General features: G+C 36.8%; 1 protein-coding gene across 1 annotated transcript in view; it reads left to right on the forward strand.

Moving 5' to 3' along the window:
• The window catches only part of LOC134248925 (uncharacterized), a gene marked incomplete at its 3' end in the record, with an annotated part of 59,737 nt that overhangs the window by 13,183 nt on the left and 29,544 nt on the right, over window positions 1-17,010 (forward strand). The window lies entirely within an intron of this gene.

Raw genomic sequence — 17,010 nt, forward strand, 5'->3', positions numbered from 1 at the left:
ATATATTGTAAATATTGTTGGTTGACTTAAATATTTCAGGAAAATGGCCCTCAAAAAATGAAAATGTAAAAAAAAATTTTAGGGTGGGAGGGTAAAATCTAGGGTAGGTCTGGTGACAGGAAACGAGTATATTTCAGTTTGGTGTAACATACTGAATGTTCGATACGAAGAAATGTAAACTGAACTGTGCATGCATAAATTCTGCGCATGTATATATTTCTTGGAATATCACCCATCAAGCAATGTTTACTGTTGCTACGCTGGAGGGCGTACTTTCATTGTTCAGAGGGAAAAGTGTTTTTTTTTAAAAACAATTTACGAAAGTATATCATTGATTGACACAGAGTTGTTTTGATTTCTCTTTGAGTATGTCACTGCTGATGAAGAAACCATGATTGTTCTGCAAGGAAATCCTTTAAACCTAGCAGTTTGAAATACTGAATGTAACTTATTTGTTCAACAGTATGTGAATATTTTCCTTACTCCCTTAAGTTCGTGCTTCACCTTTAGTTTTAGAATAGATGGAGTACACTGAATGTTTTGATCATTAAACATTCTTTCACAATATAACTTCCAAATATGTAAAACAGTAAAACTAAGGAACGAAGGATTTCTGAAATGAATGTCACAAAGTTTATGCCTAGAACCATAAACTTAAAAAAAAGTCAAAACTTGAATTTTGAATTAAAATCTTCAGTAATATTCTAAACATGACAAAAACCCTGCAAGTTTATTTAGTACAACATCTGAAATTTAAAAAAAAATGTTTTCTGTTTAAATGATCTTAAGGACCCTCTATATACTGCCCCCAAGCAAAATATTAATTGTTTGACATTTAGAAAATGTATTGTATGAAGGTGGAAATGTTGAGTATATCCATTTCATTTTCAGCATAGGGTACCTTGCATAATCCCACAGAAAATAAAGATGATGAATACAGATGAACAGAAATCACTATTGTTAACTTGTGTGAGAAAAACATGTGCATAAATTAAAGTATTCATTTAATTTATCTTGGCCTATTAAAATGTTACAAATGCTTGAGTTTATTACAAATTGAATAAAACACTGTAGATTCCATTCTTTTTAATTTTATCTAGGACTAGGGGTATCAAGTATACTCTAATTTCAATATATACAAATACCACAGAATCAGACCTTTTAGTAAGCAGTGTAGAGGTGATTTTAAAGCAAATATTTAAAATGATTAAATAAAAAATATCAGCTTGTTGAAATCAAAATTATTGTGTGATGAAGTGATGGGTGAATAAATGCTAGTAACACATTAAAATCCTAGACCTACATTCATGATTGCAACAACAAAAAAATAATTTTGTCCAACGTCGGTAACAAAGAATTTAATATTGGAGGAAATCTTGGCGGTTAAAGGCAATGCTTACTAAACAAAATTTGTCGATTTTATTATAAACAATGAAGATTGGTCTACGTTTCCGATCTAACTACTCTGTAGAACACTGTCTGGCGATTAGTTAAACTGACCTAGCTTCTAGTCGGTTGCATACGGATCGAGCGGTTAAAATCACTCTTCCTTCCCATCTCTACTTACTAAAATTTTGTGTTTGAAACCTCAGTTAAACTTATATGACTTCGACAAACATTTCTGTAAAAATTTCTGTGCAAACAAGCTCATTGAACTTTTTTTCCACGCGATTCTGTAAATCGCATCCATGTTGTTTACGTTAGGTTGTTGGAGGCTGCAACTACGTGACTTTCGTTGCAATCGGTGGGCGGAGCGTGGAAGCGTGAATTTCTACGAGTTTTTTGACAACATGAATAAACTTGATCACTGAGTACAAAGTTAGCTAATAGCCACAGGGGCTTGCTCCCGGTGTCTAATAGTTATATTTCTTAATCATTTACAGTGATAATAAAACAAGACATCCTTTATTAGTACTGTGTATTATTTCTTTTTTAAATAATTCATTATTACATGTTTTTTTTTTTAATTTTTTTATATGATTTTTAAAAATAAATAATTATTACACGCTTGGAGCAATTCCTTGTGAAATATCTTAAATTTTCAAAACCCAAAATCAATTTGTTCTTAAAATTATCTTTATCCATGAACACAAAGTACATATTACTTTTTTTTTTTTAAAATGGTGTTTATATTTCATGTGTTAAAAGAAACATCCCGCTACAGAATTCACGGGAATATAACTTTAAGTCATATATATATAGGTCCCTGCTTTTACATCATGAATAATTTTAATTAATTCTAAATGCAGCGGTAAGTATCTGTCAAAATCTAGTCGGTCTTCAATGATTGTTATTTCAAAATCGATTTTCAGAAGAACAGCCGATCAGACTAAACATGACATCTGACCAGATTTATACACATTGAGAAACGTGGTAAGATTAACAGATTATCAGTGTACAGTACACCGACTGGTCAGACAATAGGCCTTAATTAGGTGTCCCCCGTCCCCGGTTAACTAACAGGAAACTATACATACACAACGTATACACTGACAGATTTTGATGATCAATTATTTTTACAAACTTTAAATTTAACGCAAGCATATAACAAATTAAAAATTGAGATTCATCGTAAAAAGTCAATTATTTTGATACCCATTATGATACAAAAAGAATTGAAATTGAATATGATATTCTAAAAAGAGTTTTTGTAAACGTAATTAACAAGGTAACTCTTACGCGAGGATTGTCACTAAATTATTGAAACAGAAACCATTAATATCCGCAGTTTATTAAAAAAAAATAGTAGAATCTGTTTTTTCGTCTTTCTTTTTCGATGATAAATTTTTGTGTTTTATCTATAATTAATTTATTTTCAATCATGATTTAATGCTTACATGCATAAAATTTTCGAATAACAGAGCAAAGAACTCAATCACATTCCATCAATCTAAAAGCCGAACTCAATGTAGAAATATTAGGGATGTCAAATACCAGGCTGAAGCTAGCAGCCAATAACAGCAGCCATTAAGCGCGTAGAAGCTACATGTAGCAGCCAATAAGGAAATTCATCAAAGAACTGAGAGTACTCAGACGCAGTACTTATTTTAATAGGTTATTTTAGATAATTAATGGTTAATGATTACAAAATTAATGCAACAATTAATTACATAATAAATCAGATACTCAGAGGCAGTAAGGCTCACCTGAACATTTTTTTTTTCTTTTTTAAAACCGAAAAATAAGACATACATTACTTTATAATTTTTATCCAATTGAACAAACAAGCACTAGGAAATGGTTAACTCCTTCAGGAAGAATCCCTTTTCAACTCCTTCAGGGACCTCAAGATTATGACAAGGCCAATAAGCTAACCTGAAATTTGATTAATATATAACGATTGTAAACAGATATATAGCACACGTGTAAACTAGGTTGAAGTATGTTTCGAACATTATTACTGGGACAACTTAATGAATCTATTAGACTGTAAATTACGACTATCAGTAATAAGTGGTGGTGGTGCCACTAAGTGGTTCCAAATTTTGATATTACAGGCAGGTATTATACCCATGATTTATAAAGTGATCAATATTACTAGGGCAAGATAGAAGGGCCCTAGGATTATAATTTCCTGCTATCAGAAGGGGCTTTAGTGGTACCACCAGGTGGTGCCAAGTGCATGGGTCATATTTCAAGCAATCATTCGTCATCAATTATTGGTCAAGTTAAGGGTCTTAGAGGGAATCCCTTGACAACGTTTCAAAAGGTCCCAGGGACTGGAATGGGCCAGTTATCAACTATGAACTTTGCCTGTTTTGCATTTTATCCCAAAAACGCCATTAAAGATCAGCTATTACACGCCTAATCTTTGAAGTGTTCACGAAATGATTAATGGGGCAAGGTAGAGGGGCCCTAGGGCTATCATTTGCCACTTTCAGAATGGGGCTGTAGTGGCACCACCCAGTGGTGCCAAGTGCGTTTGGCATATTTCCAGCATTCATATTTTATTCATTGTCGGCCTCCTGAACAAACTAACACTGGGTGTGGGTAGGGGGCCTTAGGGGGTACCCCTTGACAGATTTCCGCAGGGTCGTAGGGGCTTGAAGGGTCCAGTTAGCTAACCTGAACTTTGATGTTTTTCATCATTGTAGATTGGGAAACGGGAAAAGGGCAGCTATTATACGCCTTATCCTTGAAGTGTTCATCAAATAATTATTGGGGCAAGGTAGAGGGGCCCTAGGGCTATCATTTGCCACTTTCAGAATCGGGCTGTAGTGGCACCACCCAGTGGTGCAAAGTGCGTGGGGCATATTTCCAGCATTCATATTTTATTCATTGTCGGCCTCCTGAACAAACTTACACTGGGGGTGGGTAGGGGGCCTTAGGGGTACCCCTTGACAGATTTCCGCAGGGTCGTAGGGGCTGGAAGGGTCCAGTTAGCTAACCTGAACTTTGATGTTTTTCATCATTGTAGATTGGGAAACGGGAAAAGGGCAGCTATTATACGCCTTATCATTGAAGTGTTCATCAAATAATTATTGGGGCAAGGTAGAGGGGCCCTAGGGCTATCATTTGCCACTTTCAGAATGGGGCTGTAGTGGCACCACCCAGTGGTGCCAAGTGCGTGGGGCATATTTCCAGCATTCATATTTTATTCATTGTCGGCTTCCTGAACAAACTAACACTGGGGGTGGGTAGGGGGCCTTAGGGGGTACCCCTTGACAGATTTCCGCAGGGTCGTAGGGGCTGGAAGGGTCCAGTTAGCTAACCTGAACTTTGATGTTTTTCATCATTGTAGATTGGGAAACGGGAAAAGGGCAGTTATTATACGCTAATGCATATCTAATATCACCTATAACTTCAACATAATCTGTCAAACGGAACGCGACATTTGTCGCAAATTTGTAAACAAACTATAAACATGGCAGTTCTATTGTATCCTAGGCTTTCAATTATTAGCTCGATTTGTTCAAAGATTAAACAAATTGAAATATTTTGTTTTTACAGAAAATCTGCAATTTTATTATACACTAATCGTATTTCTCAAAACTATTTAGTACGGATTACTGTCTTGTTCAACCAGGAAGTTGGAACTCGTGTTTAGAACGTATCCCTTACAAGCAAAGAGTCGTGAGTTCGATACCGGCTGGGTGCATTTTAATTTTTTTTTAAAGTTTTTTTTTTCTTATTTCTTCAACCCAAAGACCTTTTAAAGTTGGAAAGGCCACAGGAACAATAAGATTACCAGTATTTTGTTTTTCTTTTATGCATAAGAGTTTTTTTTTCATTGGGAAACATTTGTTTTTGAATAAATTTTATTTTAAATATTATTAACAAGTTTACATAAGGATTACTAGTATTTTCTTTTATTTTTGCATCAGATTTTTTTTTTACTTTAATGGAAAAAATTTGCACATGCATACATTTTATTTTTTATACCGGTAATATTATTTACAAGTTCAGATCATAAGTTTCACGTTTGAAAAATCATATTACCTCTAAAAAGTGAAAAGTTTCGATGTTAAAAATATGAGTCCATCATAAAATCTTTATTATATATTGCCAGTTTGCACCTCATTATGCCCCCGTAAACTAAGTTTTTGGGGTATATAGTTTTTGCCGTGTCCGTCCGTTCGCATCTCTGTCTGTTTGGCCGTGAAAACTTTAATCTTGTCCTTAACTTTTGGTTTAATGAGGCTATGACTTTCATATTTCACGTGTGTACTCCGTGTAACAAGACTTTTCTTTTTGAACCACCAAATTTGACCTTTTTCACCTTGACCTTGGAGTTTGACCTACTTTTAAATTTTTTAGCCTTGTCCATACCTTTTGAACGGTAAAGGTCAAAACTTCCATCCTTTACATCCTCAGTATGAATTCTATGTGACAAGACCTTACATTGGATACTAGTTACCTTGACCTTTGGACTTTGACCATGGAGATTTTTATACTTATGAACAAGATGCATTTTTTAAACACTATGCACCCGGCGGTTAAGTTAAAAAAAATTTTTTATAATATATAGGTCACAGTCAAGGTCACAAAGAACTTGAATAGTGCAGCATGCATACTAAATATGCAGTTTATATCTCTCATGGTTCCAAACGAGGTATTTTTAGCATATAGGACACAATCAAGGTCACAAGGTCATTGGCCTTGGTGGCATGTGAATGTGCTTCATTAGTGAAGTATTCATTCAAATATTGTTTCTATCTTTCTTCGTTCAAAAGTTATGGCCAAGGTTAAAATTGCAGACAAAAAACTGTATTTAGCATATACACTGTAGGTCACAGTGAAGATCACAAGGTCATTGGCTATGGTGGCATTTAAAAGAGCTTAACCAGTGGTGTATGCATACCAAATATGAAGTCTCTATCTTTTATGGTTTAAAATTTATGGCGAATGTAAACGTTTGCAGAAAAAAAATATTTTTAGCATATAGGTCACAGTCAAGGTCACAAGACTTTTGAACACTTGAGGCTAGTGATATGATACTTCACTTATATAATCCTTCATTGGATACTATGAACTTTGACTCTTTGACCTTGCAGTTTGACATACTTTTAAAAAGTAAACCTTAACCATCACTTTTGAAGGGTTAGGTCAAGTGCTTTCATACTTTACATATTTAATCCTTGTGACAGGACCTTTCATTTGAAAGCAAGACCTTTGACTTTGGAGTTTGACCTACTTTTTAACATTTTTAACCTCCGCCATAACATCTAAAAGGTAAGGTCTAAGGCTTTCATAATTTACATATGTATTTTTGTGGCAAGACCTTTCATTGGATATCAATGACCTTGACCTTGAAGTATTCCTTACTTGTGAAAAACTCTAGTCTTGGCCAACTTTAATATTTTACAATTGTATTCTTAGCGAGAATACCGTTCTTTTGGTACAAATATATCAAATTTGCACTCACAAAAACATCTTGTTTAATTTTGTGATCCTACACATATTTTGGGTTTCTCATAGCAAAGCATTGACTTTTCCACTATATTTTTATGGGATACGGGGGTATCATTTAACGAACTCATTGCTCACAGAGCCTCTTGTTAATTAGTTATCAAAAACATAGCTTTGTTTTAATAATGTCACTACAAAGAGGTTCCTATAATTGGAGCTAGTGTTTTCCTTTGGGTCATACTAAGGTATATCGTGCCTTAATCATACCCCACCTCCACCCCACCAACCCACACACTTAAAAGCGGGAGGGTACGTTTTTGAAGGTAAGACAAACCCCGAGGTCAAGGTCAAAAGGTCATAGTTATTAGTTTCTGCACAAGGCCATGTCTCAAAGATTACATTTGGGAAGCATAAATGCGTTGGTCCTTACCGTTTAAAAGTTATGGCCAAGGTTAGAGTTTGTAAAAAGTAGGTCGAACTCCAATGTCAAAGGGTCAAAGGACTTAATATCCAATGAAAGGGCTTGTCACAAGGATTACATATGTCAAGTATGAAAACCCTAGCACTTACTTTTCAAAAGTTTTACCCAAGGTAAAAGTTATTTTACAAGAACAGAAATCTCCAAGGCCAAAGGGTCAAGGTTATTGGTATCCAATGAAAGGTCTTTCAACAAAAAATGGATTTTTGAAGTATACATATGTCCTGGTATCTACTGTTTTAAAAGATGTGATCAAAGTAAAAAATTAGATTTTTTTTTGTTAAAATGTTTTTAACTTGAAACTTAAAGTTTTTTTTTCTTATTTCTTCAACCCAAAGACCTTTTAAAGTTGGAAAGGCCACAGGAACAATAAGATTACCAGTATTTTGTTTTTCTTTTATGCATAAGAGTTTTTTTTCATTGGGAAACATTTGTTTTTGAATAAATTTTATTTTAAATATTATTAACAAGTTTACATAAGGATTACTAGTATTTTCTTTTATTTTTGCATCAGATTTTTTTTTTACTTTAATGGAAAAAATTTGCACATGCATACATTTTATTTTTTATACCGGTAATATTATTTACAAGTTCAGATCATAAGTTTCACGTTTGAAAAATCTTATTACCTCTAAAAAGTGAAAAGTTTCGATGTTAAAAATATGAGTCCATCATAAAATCCTTATTATATATTGCCAGTTTGCACCTCATTATGCCCCCGTAAACTAAGTTTTTGGGGTATATAGTTTTTGCCGTGTCCGTCCGTTCGCATCTCTGTCTGTTTGGCCGTGAAAACTTTAATCTTGTCCTTAACTTTTGGTTTAATGAGGCTATGACTTTCATATTTCACGTGTGTACTCCGTGTAACAAGACTTTTCTTTTTGAACCACCAAATTTGACCTTTTTCACCTTGACCTTGGAGTTTGACCTACTTTTAAATTTTTTAGCCTTGTCCATACCTTTTGAACGGTAAAGGTCAAAACTTCCATCCTTTACATCCTCAGTATGAATTCTATGTGACAAGACCTTACATTGGATACTAGTTACCTTGACCTTTGGACTTTGACCATGGAGATTTTTATACTTATGAACAAGATGCATTTTTTGAAACACTATGCACCCGGCGGTTAAGTTAAAAAAATTTTTTTATAATATATAGGTCACAGTCAAGGTCACAAAGAACTTGAATAGTGCAGCATGCATACTAAATATGCAGTTTATATCTCTCATGGTTCCAAACGAGGTATTTTTAGCATATAGGACACAATCAAGGTCACAAGGTCATTGGCCTTGGTGGCATGTGAATGTGCTTCATTAGTGAAGTATTCATTCAAATATTGTTTCTATCTTTCTTCGTTCAAAAGTTATGGCCAAGGTTAAAATTGCAGACAAAAAACTGTATTTAGCATATACACTGTAGGTCACAGTGAAGATCACAAGGTCATTGGCTATGGTGGCATTTAAAAGAGCTTAACCAGTGGTGTATGCATACCAAATATGAAGTCTCTATCTTTTATGATTCAAAATTTATGGCGAATGTAAACGTTTGCAGAAAAAAATATTTTTATTAGCATATAGGTCACAGTCAAGGTCACAAGACTTTTGAACACTTGAGGCTAGTGATATGATACTTCACTTATATAATCCTTCATTGGATACTATGAACTTTGACTCTTTGACCTTGCAGTTTGACATACTTTTAAAAAGTAAACCTTAACCATCACTTTTGAAGGGTTAGGTCAAGTGCTTTCATACTTTACATATTTAATCCTTGTGACAGGACCTTTCATTTGAAAGCAAGACCTTTGACTTTGGAGTTTGACCTACTTTTTAACATTTTTAACCTCCGCCATAACATCTAAAAGGTAAGGTCTAAGGCTTTCATAATTTACATATGTATTTTTGTGGCAAGACCTTTCATTGGATATCAATGACCTTGACCTTGAAGTATTCCTTACTTGTGAAAAACTCTAGTCTTGGCCAACTTTAATATTTTACAATTGTATTCTTAGCGAGAATACCGTTCTTTTGGTACAAATATATCAAATTTGCACTCACAAAAACATCTTGTTTAATTTTGTGATCCTACACATATTTTGGGTTTCTCATAGCAAAGCATTGACTTTTCCACTATATTTTTATGGGATACGGGGGTATCATTTAACGAACTCATTGCTCACAGAGCCTCTTGTTAATTAGTTATCAAAAACATAGCTTTGTTTTAATAATGTCACTACAAAGAGGTTCCTATAATTGGAGCTAGTGTTTTCCTTTGGGTCATACTAAGGTATATCGTGCCTTAATCATACCCCACCTCCACCCCACCAACCCACACACTTAAAAGTGGGAGGGTACGTTTTTGAAGGTAAGACAAACCCCGAGGTCAAGGTCAAAAGGTCATAGTTATTAGTTTCTGCACAAGGCCATGTCTCAAAGATTACATTTGGGAAGCATAAATGCGTTGGTCCTTACCGTTTAAAAGTTATGGCCAAGGTTAGAGTTTGTAAAAAGTAGGTCGAACTCCAATGTCAAAGGGTCAAAGGACTTAATATCCAATAAAAGGGCTTGTCACAAGGATTACATATGTCAAGTATGAAAACCCTAGCACTTACTTTTCAAAAGTTTTACAGGACCCAAGGTAAAAGTTATTTTACAAGAACAGAAATCTCCAAGGCCCAAGGGTCAAGGTTATTGGTATCCAATGAAAGGTCTTTCAACAAAAAATGGATTTTTGAAGTATACATATGTCCTGGTATCTACTGTTTTAAAAGATGTGATCAAAGTAAAAAATTAGATTTTTTTTGTTAAAATGTGTTTAACTTGAAGGTCAAGGTCAAAAAGATAGATTTGGTGGTACACAAAGAAAGTTCTTGTCACAAAGAGTACACACGTGAAATATGAAAGTCATAGCTGTATTATATCAAAAGTTAAGGACAAGGTTTAAGTTTTGCGGACAAACAAACAAACAGCTAGACGAACGGACGGACACGACAAAAACTATACACCCCCCAAAACTTCGTTCCGGGTGGGATAATAAGAGGTGCAAAATGGCAATATGTAATAAAGATTCTATAATGGTCTAATACTTTTAACATCGAAACTTTGCATTTTTTAGAGGTGAAGAGATTTTTCAAACGTTAAACTTGGTGTGAACTTATAATTAATATCATATAACATAAAATGTATACATATGCAAATATCTAACATTAAAGTGCAAAAAAATGTGATTATGAAATACTGATGCCCCGTATAGCAACATAGTGAAGATTAAACTTTTCTGAGATGAAAAAGTTAATATATTGGTACCTAAATTAGTGCCTACTAACTGGAAATACAATTGCAAGACATGAAAGCAGGCTTAAGTTTTTTCATAAGTACAAAAAACCTTCAAGATCAAGGTAATGAGGTCAAGTTTATTGGTATCCAATGAAAGGTCTCTCCACAAAGTTAACATATTCGAAGGATGGAAGCCCTAGCCCTAACCATTCAAAAGTTATAAGGTTAAAACAGATTTTTATGTACGTTAAACTCCAAGATCAAGGTCAGAAGGTTAAGGTTATTGGTACTGATTAAAAGATCTTATAACAAGAATTACATATGTGAAGGTTGAAAACCCTAGCCCTTCCTCTTCGAAAGTTATTTCTGAGGTTGACGTTTTCTCCTAAGTCCGGAAATCTCAAAGGTCAAGGTCAAAATTCTTGGTTTTAATGAAAGGTCTTGCCAAAAAGAAGTTATATTTGAAGAATGAAATTCATAGTATCTACCAATTAAAACTTAGGGCCAAAAGTAAAAATATGCAATTTTTGTGTAAAACTCCAAGGTTAAAGTCAAAATGTCAAGGTTTTAGGTATCAAATGAGAGGTCTTTCTACAAGAATAAAATGTGTGAAGTATAAAAGTCTAGTACTAACCCCACAAAAATTATAGTCAAAGTTGCATTTTTAATGTAGGTCAGACTCCAAGGTCAAGGTCAAAGGGTCAAAGTTCTTGGTATAAAATGAAGCGTCATCTCACAAGAATTACATTTGTGAAGTATGAAAGCCCTAGCACTTTCTGTTCAAAAGTTATAGTCAAGCTTAAAGATTTTTCATAAGTACGTAAATGTCCAAGGTCAAGGTCAAAAAGTCAAGGTTTATGGTATCCAATGAGAGGCCGTGCCACAAAAAATACATAAGTGAAGTATAAAGTATAAATGTCCTGGTAGATATTGTTTAAAAGAAATGGCCAAAGTAAATATTCAAAATTTGTGTGTAAAAGTGGGTCAAACCTCAAGATCAAGGTCAAAAGGTCAAATTTGGTGGTGCACAAAAGAAGGTCTTTTCTCTAGAAATACACATGTGAAATATGAATTTCATAGCTCTACTAAATCAAAAGTTATGAATAAGAATAAAAGTTTTTGCGGACAAACAGAGAGACAGAAAGACAGACAGACGGACACGACAAAAACTATATACCCCCCGAAACTTCGTTTCCGGGGGCATAATTAAAAAAAATTTAAAATGCACCCAACCGGTATCGAACTCACAACTCTTTGCTTGATATGCATACATTCTAGACACTACGTCACGAGTTCCAACTTCCTGGTTGAACAAGACAGTAATCCGTACTTAATAGTTTTAAGAAACACGATTGCTGTATAATAAAATTGCAGATTTTCTGTAAAAACAAATTATTTCGATTTGTTCAATCTTTGAACGATCAAGTTAATAAATGAAAGGCTAAGATACAATAGAACTGCCGTGTCTATACTTTGTTTACAAATTTGCGACAAATGTCGCGTTCAGTTTGACATTTTATGTTGAAGTTATAGGTGACATTAGATAAGCATAAGCCTATAATAGCTGACCTTTTCCCGATTAACAATATACAATGATGAAAAACCTCAAAGATCAGGTTAGCTAACCGGTCCATCCCAGCCCCTGGGTCATTTTGAAACGTTGACAGGAGATACCCCCTAAGACCCTTAACCCATCCCCAGTGAAAGATGGTTCAGGTTCCCAGAAATGGAGGACAAATGAATGTTTGAAATATGCCCCACGCACTTGGCACCACTTGGTGGTGCCACTACAGCCCCAATTTGAAGGTGGGAAATAATAGCCCTTGGACCCCACTACCTTGCCCCAGTAATCATTTGATGAACACTTCAAAGATAAGGCGTATAATAGCTGGCCTTTTCCCGTTTCCCAATATACAATGATGAAAAAACATCAAAGTTCGGGCTAGCTAACCGGCCTTTCCCGGCCCCTGGGGCCCTTTGAAACTTTGATAGGAGATACCCCCTAAGACCCTTAACCCATCCCCAGTGAAAGATGGTTCAGGTTCCCAGAGATGGAGGACAAATGAATGCTTGAAATATGCCCCACGCACTTGGCACCACTTGGTGGTGCCACTACAGCCCCAATTTGAAGGTGGGAAATAATAGCCCTTGGACCCCACTACCTTGCCCCAGTAATCATTTGATGAACACTTCAAAGATAAGGCGTATAATAGCTGGCCTTTTCCCGTTTCCCAATATACAATGATGAAAAACATCAAATTTCGGGCTAGCTAACCGGCCTTTCCCGGCCCCTGGGGCCCTTTGAAACTTTGATAGGATATACCACCTAAGACCCTTAACCCATCCCCAGTGAAAGATGGTTCAGGTTCCCAGAAATGGAGGACAAATGAATGCTTGAAATATGCCCCACGCACTTGGCACCACTTGGTGGTGCCACTACAGCCCCAATTTGAAGGTGGGAAATAATAGCCCTTGGACCCCACTACCTTGCCCCAGTAATCATTTGATGAACATTTCAAAGATAAGGCGTATAATAGCTGGCCTTTTCCCGTTTCCCAATATACAATGATGAAAAAACATCAAAGTTCGGGCTAGCTAACCGGCCTTTCCCGGCCCCTGGGGCCCTTTGAAACTTTGATAGGAGATACCCCCTAAGACCCTTAACCCATCCCCAGTGAAAGATGGTTCAGGTTTCCAGAAATGGAGGACAAATGAATATTTGAAATATGCCCCACGCACTTGGCACCACTTGGTGGTGCCACTACAGCCCCAATTTGAAGGTAGGAAATAATAGCCCTTGGACCCCACTACCTTGCCCCAGTAATCATTTGATGAACACTTCAAAGATAAGGTGTATAATAGCTGGCCTTTTCCCGTTTCCCAATATACAATGATGAAAAAACATCAAAGTTCGGGCTAGCTAACCGGCCTTTCCCGGCCCCTGGGGCCCTTTGAAACTTTGAAAGAAGATACCCCCTAAGACCCTTAACCCATCCCCAGTGAAAGATGGTTCAGGTTCCCAGAAATGGAGGACAAATGAATGCTTGAAATATGCCCCACGCACTTGGCACCATTTGCTGGTGCCACTACAGCCCCAATTTGAAGGTGGGAAATAATAGCCCTTGGACCCCACTACCTTGCCCCAGTAATCATTTGATGAACACTTCAAAGATAAGGCGTATAATAGCTGGCCTTTTCCCGTTTCCCAATATAAAATGATGAAAAAACATCAAAGTTCGGGCTAGCTAACCGGCCTTTCCCGGCCCCTGGGGCCCTTTGAAACTTTGATAGGAGATACCCCCTAAGACCCTTAACCCATCCCCAGTGAAAGATGGTTCAGGTTCCCAGAAATGGAGGACAAATGAATGCTTAAAATATGCCCCACGCACTTGGCACCACTTGGTGGTGCCACTACAGCCCCAATTTGAAGGTGGGAAATAATAGCCCTTGGACCCCACTACCTTGCCCCAGTAATCATTTGATGAACACTTCAAAGATAAGGCGTATAATAGCTGGCCTTTTCCCGTTTCCCAATATACAATGATGAAAAAACATCAAAGTTCGGGCTAGCTAACCGGCCTTTCCCGGCCCCTGGGGCCCTTTGCAACTTTGATAGGAGATACCCCCTAAGACCCTTAACCCATCCCCAGTGAAAGATGGTTCAGATTCCCAGAAATGGAGGACAAATGAATGCTTGAAATATGCCCCACGCACTTGGCACCACTTGGTGGTGCCACTACAGCCCCAATTTGAAGGTGGGAAATAATAGCCCTTGGACCCCACTACCTTGCCCCAGTAATCATTTGATGAACACTTCAAAGATAAGGCGTATAATAGCTGGCCTTTTCCCGTTTCCCAATATACAATGATGAAAAAACATCAAAGTTCGGGCTAGCTAACCGGCCTTTCCCGGCCCCTGGGGCCCTTTGAAACTTTGAAAGGATATACCCCCTAAGACCCTTAACCCATCCCCAGTGAAAGATGGTTCAGGTTCCCAGAAATGGTGGACAAATGAATGCTTGAAATATGCCCCACGCACTTGGCACCACTTGGTGGTGCCACTACAGCCCCAATTTGAAGGTGGGAAATAATAGCCCTTGGACCCCACTACCTTGCCCCAGTAATCATTTGATGAACACTTCAAAGATAAGGCGTATAATAGCTGGCCTTTTCCCGTTTCCCAATATACAATGATGAAAAAACTTCAAAGTTCAGGCTAGCTAACCGGCCTTTCCCGGCCCCTGGGGCCCTTTGAAACTTTGAAAGGATATACCCCCTAAGACCCTTAACCCATCCCCAGTGAAAGATGGTTCAGGTTCCCAGAAATGGAGGACAAATGAATGCTTGAAATATGCCCCACGCACTTGGCACCACTTGGTGGTGCCACTACAGCTCCAATTTGAAGGTGGGAAATAATAGCCTTTGAACCCCACTACCTTGCCCCAGTAATCATTTGATGAACACTTCAAAGATAAGGCGTATAATAGCTGGCCATTTCCCGTTTCACAATATACAATGATGAAAAAACATCAAAGTTCAGGCTAGCTAACCGGCCTCTCCCAGCCCCTGGGGCCCTTTGAAACTTTGACAGGGGATACCCCCTAAGACCCTTAACCCATCCCCAGTGAAAGATGGTTCAGGTTCCCAGAAATGGAGGACAAATGAATGCTTGAAATATGCCCCACGCACTTGGCACCACTTGGTGGTGCCACTACAGCCCCAATTTGAAGCTGGGAAATGATAGCCCTAGGACCCCTCTTCCTTGCCCCAGTAATCATTTGGTGAAAACTTCAAGGAATAGCTGTTCTCTAATGGTTTTTTTCTGGATATAACGTAAAACCCAACGTCAAGGTTAGCCTACTAGCCCATTGCGGTCCCTGGGACCCTTTGTAAGGTTGACAAGGAATACTTCCTAAGGCCCTTTATTCATCTCCAGTGATTAGTTTGTTCAAGTGGCCAATAATTGATGACAATTAATTGCTTGAAATATGCTCTACGCACTTGGCACCACCTGGTGGCACCAATACAGTCCCGTTCTGATAGCACTAAACAAAAGTCCCTTGGCCCTTCTACCTTGCCCTAGTTACGATATGGTGGGCACTTTATAAATCATTGGTATAATACCTGCCTGTAATATTAAAAATGCTCTTGGAACCACTTGGTGGCACAACCACCACTTATTACTGGTAACGGTTATTATTAGTCTTATAGACCCATAAAGTTGCCCGGGTAATAATGTTCGAAACATACTTCAACGTAGTTTACACTTGTTAATATTTCAGTTTACAATCGATAGAGTAACCAATTTTCAGGTTAGCTTATTGGCCCTGTCATATTCTTGAGGTCCCTGAAAGAGTTGAAAAGGTATTCTTCTTGAAGTAGTTAACCTTTTCTCAGTGCTTGTTTGATCAAATGGACTAAGATGATTGTGTAATTTATTTCTTTTTTTCAGTTTCAAAAAAGAATATTTTTCTTCAGGTGAGCCTTACTGCCCCCGAGTGTTTAATTTATTATGTAACTAATTTTCGCTTTAATTATCCAATCATTAACCCTTAATTATCTAAAATAAAGTTTAAAACCAGCATTGCGTCTGAGTACTCTCAGTTCTTTGATGAATTTCCTTATTGGCTGCTAGCTTCTACGGGCTTAGTGGCTGCTGTTATTGGCTGCTAGCTTCAGCCTGGTATGTCAAATCGGTCAATTTTTAATATTCGGTTACTCGGACGTTTTTCCGACCGAGTACCCGGGTACTCGGTTAAAGTGTAAATACAAATGAACAAGTTAATTGATGACTGTAAAACATTGTAAACTCTTGTAGAAATAGAACCACATTCTCTGATAGGAGGTTTACCCGTAAATGTATTTCTTTTGTAACAATGATGAGCACTTCGTGCCCGACGAAATTTAATATATATAGATTTTTAAAGTTCAATTTATTTATCAGAAAAACACAAGAAATAAAATCATAAGTGGTTCACAGTGTTTTTGTTTAAAAAAAAAAAACAATCTGCTCCGTAATTGTAATGTAACTCTTTGTTGTGTTTGACGTCCAGGTATCAGTCGGCAGAGCTACGTACAGTATCAACTTGAACTTGATCAAATTATCCTAATAGAGTGGATTTACGATTTTCGTTCACGTGGGTTCGCTCACCGACTCCGGCGCTTTTTTTTTTTTTTTTGAATTTTGAATTTCGTTCTTTTTCATTATTTTTACTAAATCAATATATGTGCGAACTCTACATTTATAATATAATTATACATAATACATAACAAATCACTATATAAAAATAATTTTTCACCCATATAAACAATATTATCGACTGCGTAATGTGACTTAATGGTGGCTTAATGGTAGCTTAATGGAGTTTGGACATTAAGCGCCTGTAAGTCTAGCTTAATGGTAGCTT

Source organism: Saccostrea cucullata, unplaced genomic scaffold (genome assembly GCF_032062105.1).
Source record: "Saccostrea cucullata isolate Sc308-1 unplaced genomic scaffold, CSIRO_AGI_Scuc_v1 ctg3450, whole genome shotgun sequence".
In the NCBI taxonomy this organism is placed as follows: Eukaryota; Metazoa; Mollusca; class Bivalvia; order Ostreida; family Ostreidae; genus Saccostrea; species Saccostrea cuccullata.